The sequence below is a fragment of the Hibiscus syriacus genome, unplaced genomic scaffold (genome assembly GCF_006381635.1).
Source record: "Hibiscus syriacus cultivar Baekdansim isolate YM2019G1 unplaced genomic scaffold, ASM638163v2 tig00110319_pilon, whole genome shotgun sequence".
Classification (NCBI taxonomy): domain Eukaryota; kingdom Viridiplantae; phylum Streptophyta; class Magnoliopsida; order Malvales; family Malvaceae; genus Hibiscus; species Hibiscus syriacus.
This window is the reverse complement of record NW_024062678.1, coordinates 2,278,155-2,288,608: the sequence shown is the minus strand read 5'-3', so window position 1 is coordinate 2,288,608 and position 10,454 is coordinate 2,278,155. Positions and strand designations below refer to the sequence as shown.

The following is a 10,454-nucleotide window of genomic DNA, read 5'->3' as shown; positions in this document are numbered from 1 at the left end:
ACTTAAATGACCACTAATTATATAGTTGGGTCGATATGATCACTATAATTAATATAATTATTTTTTTGGGTAACAAATATAATATTTGGTTGTAGTGGTTAGTAATGGAGGTGTTTAAGGGGAATTGAGTTTAGAGACAGACATAAAATTTATGTAAGGGGTGTAAATTTAAGAATTTTATTAAATATTTAGAGGTGTGAAATTAAAAAAATTTCAAAGGATGCAATGTTAAAAAATTAATAAAAATATAAAACTATTTATAATATAAAAATTAAAAATTCTAAAGGTGCCACCACATCCTCAATACAAATTTGATATTTTATTTTTTCCATCATCAAGTAGTGACAAATGTCACCACAATATCATGGTATGTATCACTAATAAAGATTAATGATTAAAATAAAAATGAAATTAACTATAAGCCACTAAATAAAAACAAACTTAACTCGATGACTCATTCGTATAGAAAAAATTGGTGACTAAAATAATTTCTTTATAACTGGATGTACGGTTTTTAAAATAATGGATTTTGAGTGGTTATATTAATTGTTTCCCATTGATGTTTCACTCTTTGTTAATTTGGAGAAGGACATAAAAATAAAAAGTTCCCAAACCTTATGGGTCAGAGTCTTTGATTAGAAGCTTCTTTCTATCTACGGTTTATTTCCTTGCCCGTGCATGCAATTTAAATTTCTTGTTACTATAATATCAACTTCTCCAAACACATGGTGATGGATGCTTTTTTAGAGGATTTGTTTTTTTTCACAGACCTGCATTCTGCTGCTCATACTTCGTATGCTTTACAGGTGGAGGCGTACATCAAAGAACATATCCGGCCACTCTGTAAGAGTGGTGTGATAACTGCTGAATAGTACAGGTGGGCCGTGGCAAAAACCACCGATAAGGTAAGAATACCACATAAATGCCAAGAATGCAATTTCTTAGTCAAGGAAGGTGACAAGTAAAGAAACTTGCTGATCAATATGTTGAGGCAGCTCAACAAATGAAAAAACCGATCCTTCGTGATGACTTCCATTTCCACATTTTCATCCTCTTTCAGCCTACACGCCCGGTTTAGGTCTGCTTTGAGGAAGACAGTCCTACAGAGAAAGTTGCATATGCATTGTTAAATCGAGTATTCGATGTAAAGAAAACTTGATTACTAGGCCTGCCTTGAATATCTATTTGCGCTCTGAACTATAGCTCTTGAGAATTATGCCGAGGAAGTTTGTTAGGCCGAAGTAAATTGTCGAGAAATTGTAAATTTGCTGTCGAGATCTTCATCATGTGCTAATGCGTTATCGTTGCATGGATGGAGCCTCTCTTTTAAAAACGAACACTAAGAGAAATGCATTTGACTAATGTTTTGGACCGTGCGTTTAAAGAAACTGCATCAATTCCACATATTTTCCCAGAACCAATCAATTCATCTTTATTTTCCTTAATTGTGCATTTTTCTTCATCTTTTCACCAGAGAAATGCATTTGACAATTTCACTAATGTTTTCTTAATAATATTTCTATTTTAAATAAAATTATACATATGTGATATATTATTTAACGAATTTTTTTGATGATCATTACGATTGAACACTTAAATTAATAACGTTAAACACTATATTATCGGAAAAAAGTTTAGATATGCTCATTTGCATGCTTACTCATTTCTCTACATTGCGCGCCATGGAAATCAAGCTGCCCATTATACTTGCTCATTTGCTTTGAAAGAAAAAGAGGATTAAGAAAAGGTAACAATATTGGTTTGATTGAAAATTTGAAGAAAAAATTGAAAACAAAATCGAAAAATGCAACCAATGAGGGTGAAAGACAGAGTGAAACGAGTAGCGAAAATGACTGCGTGCATTTGAATGATATTTTGGAATGATATTTTGAGGGAGTATAAAGGGAAGCTTTATGTGCCGGAGCAGATTTTTGGGTCTGAGTTATCAGAGGAAGATGAATTCGAGAAGGATTGAAGGAGTTGCCTAAAATGAGCTTGGACGATTTTAGGAAGCTATGAAGAGTGACAAGGTTAAATTGTTGACTTCCAAGGAGGTTTCTGGTGTTTCATTCGTTGGTATGTGTAGGGACTTTGTTGTGGATTTGAAGGATATTCCTGGTGACAAGAGCTTGCAAAGGACTAAATGGTGAATATTACATGACTTGCAATTTTCTCAAGTTGTATTTCTTTGCGGTTTTCTTTTATATGTCTATGTTGTTTGTTCTTTGCAGGGCAATGAGATTAGATGAGAGTGAAGCTCAGGATCTTTTAAGAGAGTACACTGGACAACGATATGAAATTGAGAGGCCCCTGACGGCGATAAATCATTTAACTTTTCTTTGGTTCTCTAGTTATACATGAACACACTGCTTATGAGTATTTTATAAATTAACTAAAAGGTGGCTGTGTAAGTTGCTATATTGAAAGTCGGATAGTTCACTATGTACTTGTGTTTTGACGTGTATTTGCCTTGGTTTTTGTGATAGTTATAGACAAAAGCATCCACATAAGAGTTGAATTTAATTGAAATGGTGAAGTTTACATCGACTTAACAATATCATATATGTTGTTGAAGAGTTGCCCTGGTTACATGAATCTTACGTAACTCTTATATTGGTATGTGGAATTCTGTTAAGTGATATCTTTGATTAAACATCAAGACTACCTTTCCTTGGTGAGGTGTAAAAGCACTGTGCAGGGTACAGATCATTGCATGTCATTTTCATTGGAGCATGTTTGGTACTTGGTTGTTGGGTAATCTGTATCTTTTCGTTCCTTATTAATCTCCTTTACTGTTTAAACTTGTGATGCAGTCTTGGGTGGGTAAAGTACCTGAGTATCCTAATCCAGTGGCATCTTCTATATCGAGCAGAGTGATGGTAGAGCTTGGTAATGATGACTGTTGTAATGACCGCTGCAGCAGTTATTGTTGGAGGGTTTCTAGCAGCCGCTGTATTTGCTGTCACCAGTTTTGTATTTGTAACATCTGTATATGTTGCATGGCCCATAATGAAACCATTTGTTAAACTTTCTTTGGTATCATATTCAGTGTATCAGAGAGGATTTGGGATTATCTTGTTGATGTGTTCAGTGATGGGGGGATTTTCTCCAAGTTGTATGATTTTTGTACTTTTGGGGATGTATCTGCTAGTATTGAGATGCTAAAACCAATAGCAATTGTCCTTCTAACCATGGTTCTTCTTGTCCGTTTCACACTTTCAAGAAGACCTAAGAACTTCAGGAAATGGGTAAACACTGCACTTCTTTGCGAAGTTCATTGTGGAATCTTGTTTGTTTATTGCAAAGAGCTTGGAAATATTGTTTTCAAAATAAAGGATCTATGGCAAGGCATTGATTTTCTCGATCTAAAGCAGAAGCTTCCGATGATGTGGTATTGAAATATTACTTCATCTTATCTTACCAGAGTTTGGTGTTGCCTTTCTAAGGCTACTTTGAAGGTTTGTTCTTTCAGGGTTCAACTGGAGTTGAGTTTAGTGATGTGGCAGGCAAAAATAGATGAATGAGAATAATGGTTCCCTGTTTGAGTTCTGCAAATTTTGTTTCTGTTTCTGTTTCTGTTTCCTTTTCCATTTTTTTCTCTCCCCCCCCCCCCCACATATATGAGAGTCTTCTGTGATTACGGTGTCTTATTAATTCTTATTGTTTTTTTAACTAGTTGGTGAGATATTTGAAGAATCCAGAACTATTTGATAAGATAGGAATAAAGCCTCCTCATGGGGTTCTTCTGGAGGGTGCCCCAGGATGTGGCAAGGTTGGTTTTCTATCAAGAGGTTAGCAAAATTTGATATGGAATTTTCTTTTCCCATCTATCTGATATATCTCGTGCTTTTCCAGTCCTTAGTTGTAAAGGCTATAGCTGGTGAAGCAGGTGTCCCATTCTACCAAATGGAAGGCTCAGAGTTTGTGGAAGTTTTAGTTGGTGTTGGTTCTGCTCGTATCAGGGATCTGTTTAAGAGAGCCAAGGTGATAATGCTATACGTATTTTGCTAATGCAGCATGTAGCTGTTAATCATGGTGCAGTTCTTGCAATCTATATTCCTTATTTTGCCAATTAATTTTGAAGAAACTTTCCGGGCATGTACTGATAATTAGAAAACAAAGAAAATCTTGCAGACTTTTGGGGCACCGATAAATCAGTTAACTGTAACTTCTCCGCGTTTTTGATTTTATGTTCTAAGTGCTGATTCCTTTTACTTACAAATGCTTGGTGGTGCTATGTTCTTTGCGGTTGAGAAATCCATTATATCTTTTGCAGGTAAATAAACCATCAGTTATATTCATTGATGAAATTGATGCTTTAGCAACTAGGTATGATAATCTTGCCGTGACTCTTTCCTTTTCTTGTTTTTAATGGAAAGAAACTTGTTGATACCACACTATTTGTTGACAACTTGACATCTTCTTGAAGGCAAATGGACTATAAGCTTTGCAGATTTTTTTGTAACTAAGCCACTATTGGTGGTGCTATGTTCTTTGCGGTTGAGAAATCCATTATATCTTTTGCAGGTAAATAAACCATAGTTATATCATTGATGAATGATGCTTTAGCAACTAGGTATGATAATCTTGCCGTGACTCTTTCCTTTTCTTTTTTAATGGAAAGAAACTTGTTGATACCACACTATTTGTTGACAACTTGACATCTTCTTGAAGGCAAATGGACTATAAGCTTTGCAGATTTTATTGTAACTAAGCCACTAATTTTGCATCTGATTTAAATCAAATGATTGAAAATGGAAAATATTGGTATTTATAAATTGAGAATACTCCAAGCTCGGTGTCTTTTACAACTTCCATAGCAATGTAGTTATTTTCTCTTTCTTTCTGTCTGTCAGACGTCAAGGGATTTCAAGGTAACAACAGACCACCTGTATAATGCAGCACTCAAGAGCGGGAAACTACTTTGAATCAGCTACTAATAGAGCTTGATGGGTTTGATACTGGGAAAGGTGCTATATTTTTAGCTGCAACAAATCGTCGAGACTTGTTAGATCCTGGTTCTTAGACCTGGTCGTTTTGATCGCAAGGTCATTTCTACCACTTGACTAGAAAAGTAATTAGTTAACACATCTTATCAATAGAAAACTATATTCGAGGAAAATACTCGGTAGTTGGTATTTATTTAAAGGCCTTGTGAAGTGTGACATTTTATTGTTGCTCAAGTATGTATTTTTCTCAGAAATATACCGCCTCATAGTTGCATATACTCTTTAGCGTCTACGTTATGCACTCTGTTAATTGGATCCATTATACCTGAAGCCTCTTCCAGAGGACTATCCTTGTTTTTATTTTCTGAATTGCTTTGTCAAATATCACTATTTTTTAATTGTTTTTATTTTGCCTGTGGTGGTTTCTATGTAGATAAGAATTCGCCCTCCAATGCTAAGGGAAGATTGCAAATTTTGAAAATTCATGCAAGCAAAGTGAAAATCTGAGTCTGTCGATTTGTCTTCTTTTGCAAATAACTTGCCTGGTATGCATTCAACTTGAGGATTTTCTTAATTTGTTATTTGATTTCCGAAATCATGTATTTCTTAATAAAACAGATGGAAACAGAGTTGTCTGGACTAGTCGGTTTCTGTTTTAATAGTGAAAATAAGTATTGTCTTAATAGGATGGACTGGAGCAAAATTGGCTCAACTAATCCAAGAGGCTGCTCTAGTGGCTGTCGGAAAAGACATGAATCAATTCTTCAGTCAGATATGGATGATGCAGTGGACCGATTGTCTGTGGGACTAAGCTTGGTATTGATTGGGTCACCAGGGACAGTTTCGTAGGGCAACTACTGAAGTTGGAGTTGCAATGACTTCTCATCTGCTAGGCAATATGAAAATGCAGAAGTAGAATGTTGTGAACGCATTTCAATTGTTCCTCGTGGTCAGGTGTGACTGGTTTCCTTATGTTATCATCTTCTTTTCTTTTCCCTGTTTTCTTCTTCAAAGAGTTTCGATGTATTAGAACTAAGCAGTTAAGGTCAGCTAAGTTAGGAGCTATTTGCAATCTGTTATAGTTACAAAGTTTCTAGAATACGTTAAGCTGATATAAAGCTGTGTACTCACTTACTGCATACATATGAGAAATATATTCAATTCTTCCCAAGCCCTTGTCTCAACAGCAGCCCGTGAGCGATGGGTGATAGACTCGGGTGCCACTCACCATCACACCTGATGGAGCAGTTCTTAGTCAAATGACTATAGCAGCCCAGGTAAGTTGATAGTCGGTGATGGAGTAGCATTGGATGTGAGGCAGTTGGTAGATCTACTCTTTGTTCATCTTCTCGTGCCTTATACTAAATGATCTGCTTCATGTGCCCAAGATAACAAAAAACTCTGTCTGTTTCAAAGCTTGCTAGGGATAATAATGCATTCTTTGAGTTTCATGCACGAGAGTGTTGTGTTCGTGATGAAGAATCCGGTTAACAACTGTCGTTTCGGATGTCAAAATAATTCCTTATTCTCAATCAATAAATTAAGGAAATGCGTAGCAAGGAGAAGTCAGGGTCGATTCCACATGGACTTAGAAAATTATAAATTTCTGTCTGAATTATTTATGCCAGGCGTGAAACAGTAAAATGGGGGGATTTTAGTAAAATATAAAAAAGTAATTAAAGTAAAAAGAAGATGAAGATTGTGAATAAATACGGTAAAAGTAGCCTCAAGCTTCGCTTGATTCAATTTCCTTTAGATCATCGAATAAGATTTTCTCTTCGGGATTCACGTCGGTTACTTTGTCTACAAGGGCTATCCTTATGACTCTATCTTGTATACCGAATACCCAAGGCAATCTTTGATTCCGGCTTCAGTAGTTGATTCTAACAACATCTATTGTCGTAGATCAAATACCGTTTAAGTTCGTGGCGACCGACTCGGATTGTTGTTTCTATAACCGTCAATTCTGATCTCAATTCCCTCTTGGCGAAGCTATCTCGCCAAGTGTTCCCAGGAAGTCGAATTGCTTTCTATAAGCCGAATCTTCCTCCCACACGTTAATCGCAACACTTCTTGACCAAAGTCAATCTTCGATTTTGAAACTGTTTTGATTTTGAAAAATAAGGCAGATTGAGAGAGAGATTCCGAGATATTAAGGGACCGTTTCAATTCTCCCGTTGGAATTGAATCATCGCGACACCTCTCGGCTTATGAAAAGTTTAGCTAAGCATGACAAAAGTCATACTTAGCATAAAAATAAAACTTGAAAAAAGAAAATAAAAAAAAGAACTTGAAAAGGAAAAGAGAAACTTTTATAAAAACTAGAGAGAAAAAAATTATTCTGGAATGATTAGTTTAGGCTTAACCCAAGTGGTATTTAGCCTCTCAAAGCCTAAAGGAAACAAAGAAAATAATAAATAATACAAAAGATATTGTTTTTAAATTTAAATTCAAACTTAAACTAGTCTCCTAATGCAACTCTGCTCGTCAATCTTCCAGAAGGCGTGCAGACGAAGTCTCCTAGAAACCGCCGCTGACTGGACCTTCTAGAAACTGCCATGTCAAACCGCGTCGTGCCCAGAGTCGTACCCATGTCTCTAGCCGTGACCAAATAATAAAAAAAATGCAGGATTCGCCCGTTTTATCACCAATTCTGGAAAGTAAGGACCTGCACGAAAATAGACATAACACAACCAAATAAGCAGCAATAACTTCACAAAATCGAAGAAATAACGAACATATATTAACGATTCTGAACACTCATCACCGGTGTTGTTCTACTTCGAGGAAAAAAAGAAGATGGCTTGTATTCGTTTGTAGCTGATCCTCAAGTAACAGCCCTTGTTGCTGTTGAATCAAGTGACACGGCTGCATCCCATAATTCCTATGAGCTTTGGCACAGGCGATTGGGACACCCCTCACATGATAGTCTAGTTAAGATTTGTAAAGACTTGAATGTAAACATTTCAAATGGAATGGATACAGTGTGTTTCTTGCTACATGGGAAAGAGTCATAAGCAGCCTTTTCATGATTCAAAAACAGTGTACGATACACCCTTTCAACTTGTATTCACAGACCTATGGGGACCAGCACTTGTTACTTCGAATGGCTTCAAATATTATGTTAACTTTGTTGATGCCTATACTAGGCACTCTTGGTTGTATTTGTTAAAGGACAAGGCACAAGCCATCACTGTTTTTGGACTGTTCCAGCAACTAGTCAAGAATCAATTTGGCTTACCTATCAAGGCGGTTCAAAGCGACTGGGGAGGAGAATACAGACGCATGTCGAGCTGCTTGTTCAAAGAAGGCATCATGCATACCCAGTTTATCATACTCAGTCCAAGCACGTAGACATGGATGTCCACTTCATTAGAGAGAAGGTGACAGCCAAAGCATTGCGTGTTAGTCATGTTCCAACAAACTTTCAGGTGGCAGACGGTCTCATCAAACCCTTAACCAAAGCTGCATTTGAAATGTTCAGGGCCAAGATGTGTGTGTTGCCATGCTGAAGGAGGAGGAGAAAGTAGAGGGAATATTAGAACTAAGCAGTTGAGGTCAGCTAAGTTAGGAGATGTTAGTAATCTGTTAGAGTAGTTACAAAGCAATTACAAAGTTTCTAGAACTACTGTTAAGCTGATATAAAGCCGTGTACTCACTTACTGCATACATATGAGAAATATTCAATGTTCTTTGATTCTAAGTTCAGCTCAGTCTGCTAATAGATGCTTGGCTCTCTTGCATACTTGTAATATCACCTAAATTTGGATAAAACAGAAGCACACCATGCTCGACAGTTGACAGTCTCAGGGGCATAGCTAAGGGTTCCATAGTGCCAAATTTGTGTCCATGTTTCAAGTGATAATTGACACTCATTGTTGAAAATAGACTGATAATCAAGTGATTTATGCAGACACTATCACAAGTTGTGTTTCATCGGCTTGATGATGAATCATACATGTTTGAGCGCCACCACAGCTGTTGCATCGCCTTCAGGTGTGGATTCATATTAGCAGTTGGGGAAGAGCTGCAGAAGAGGTCATTTATGGGCGAAAACCTCAAGGGCATCACTTAACTACCTTGCAGATGCATCTTGGCTTGCCCGCAAAATTTTAACCATTTAGTTGTCGTAAAAACTACTGCATGCTTAGAATTTTTCTTCCCGAAGGAAATGGTGTTTAATATCAGGTCTTTGTTACGAATCGAGAGAAATAGAGAAGGTAAAATCGAAGGAGAGAAGGATTTAGAAGAAGAAAAGAAGAGATTGCAGAAAAAGGATTCATTCATTCATCAGATATCTTTCTTCCCCATTACACAGTTTTATTTGCATTACAAGGTACAGTGGCAAATCTAAAAGTGACAGCTGTAAACTAACTCTTAACAAATTTCTTTGCAGATAAGAGCCAAGTATTTTCCTCCCGTGGGCTGTTGACTGGATCCATTTCTGAGCCCATCTCTTCTGCCCCATTAAGCTTCTGATCCTCCTGTAATTTTCTTCTGTCTTAGCTTTCGGAATTGAAATCCCTAATTCCCCGATTCCCTTTTTCTCAATACCTAATTCCTCTTCCATTTCCCCAATCTCTCGCTTCGATTCTAATCTCCCCGTCTTGTTCTTCTCTTTCGTTCGTGACAGTCTTTTATGTCTTCCATCAGATGGAACTTGGAGAACCCAATGGTCATACATGGAGAACCACCACCTTGGAGAAAGAACGTTAAATCCGTAGGCCCACATCTAGACTTTGAAGGATCACTTTACAACAACTACGATCTGATCGAACCCCCAGTCAACTTCAATATGGATGATGAAATCGCAAAGAGGAGTGAGGAACTACTACGCGACATGAATGGAAGGACAGTTTCTCTTCTTAGGAGTCACCATGCGGCTTTGCTCAAAGCAGTGAAGGTAATTTGATTTGTAATGTTTAGTGCATTTAAACCGAACTAGCTGGTATATCAAGTAAAAGTTGATAATTGATAAGAAACAAGTCTCTACCCTTGACCACCAGGACAAAAGACAGTTTAATTTTGGTTATGTATTCCTTTTTGCAGGTTCTTCTGAATCAAAAGGAGATCAGTGGGGAGGAAATTGGCTTCATTTTAAACAAGTACCCTCCTCAAACACCATTGAATATTGTTTTGGAAGAGGAAGGTCCAGGCAGTCTTTTTTTTATCGAACAGGAACAAGAACGTGACTCAGAGCAAGTACTGCTAACATCGGAAACACTTTGAGCAAGGTCTTTTGGTTTTTGTGAATTCTTTGTTCAATAACCATAATTTTCTCACTTCGTATTCATGGGTTTCTAATATATATGCAATACTTGTCAACATGATAAATCCAAAGATCTTCAACTTAATAACCAAAGTACTGCATTCACTTTCTCGTTGCTTTACTTGGTGAATAGTGGAACCAATATTTCCAATTTATTTACCTCTGTTTTCTTTTAGGTATTTTGTAATACTTGTTATCTTGTTCAAATAAAAAGCATAGAGAAATTCGTTTAAATC

The 10,454-nt window shown here is 36.8% G+C and overlaps 1 pseudogene; it reads left to right on the top strand.

The window, feature by feature from the left end:
• Positions 1-725: 725 nt before the first annotated feature.
• On the top strand, positions 726-10,178 carry LOC120117207 (annotated as a pseudogene).
• Positions 10,179-10,454: the final 276 nt, after the last annotated feature.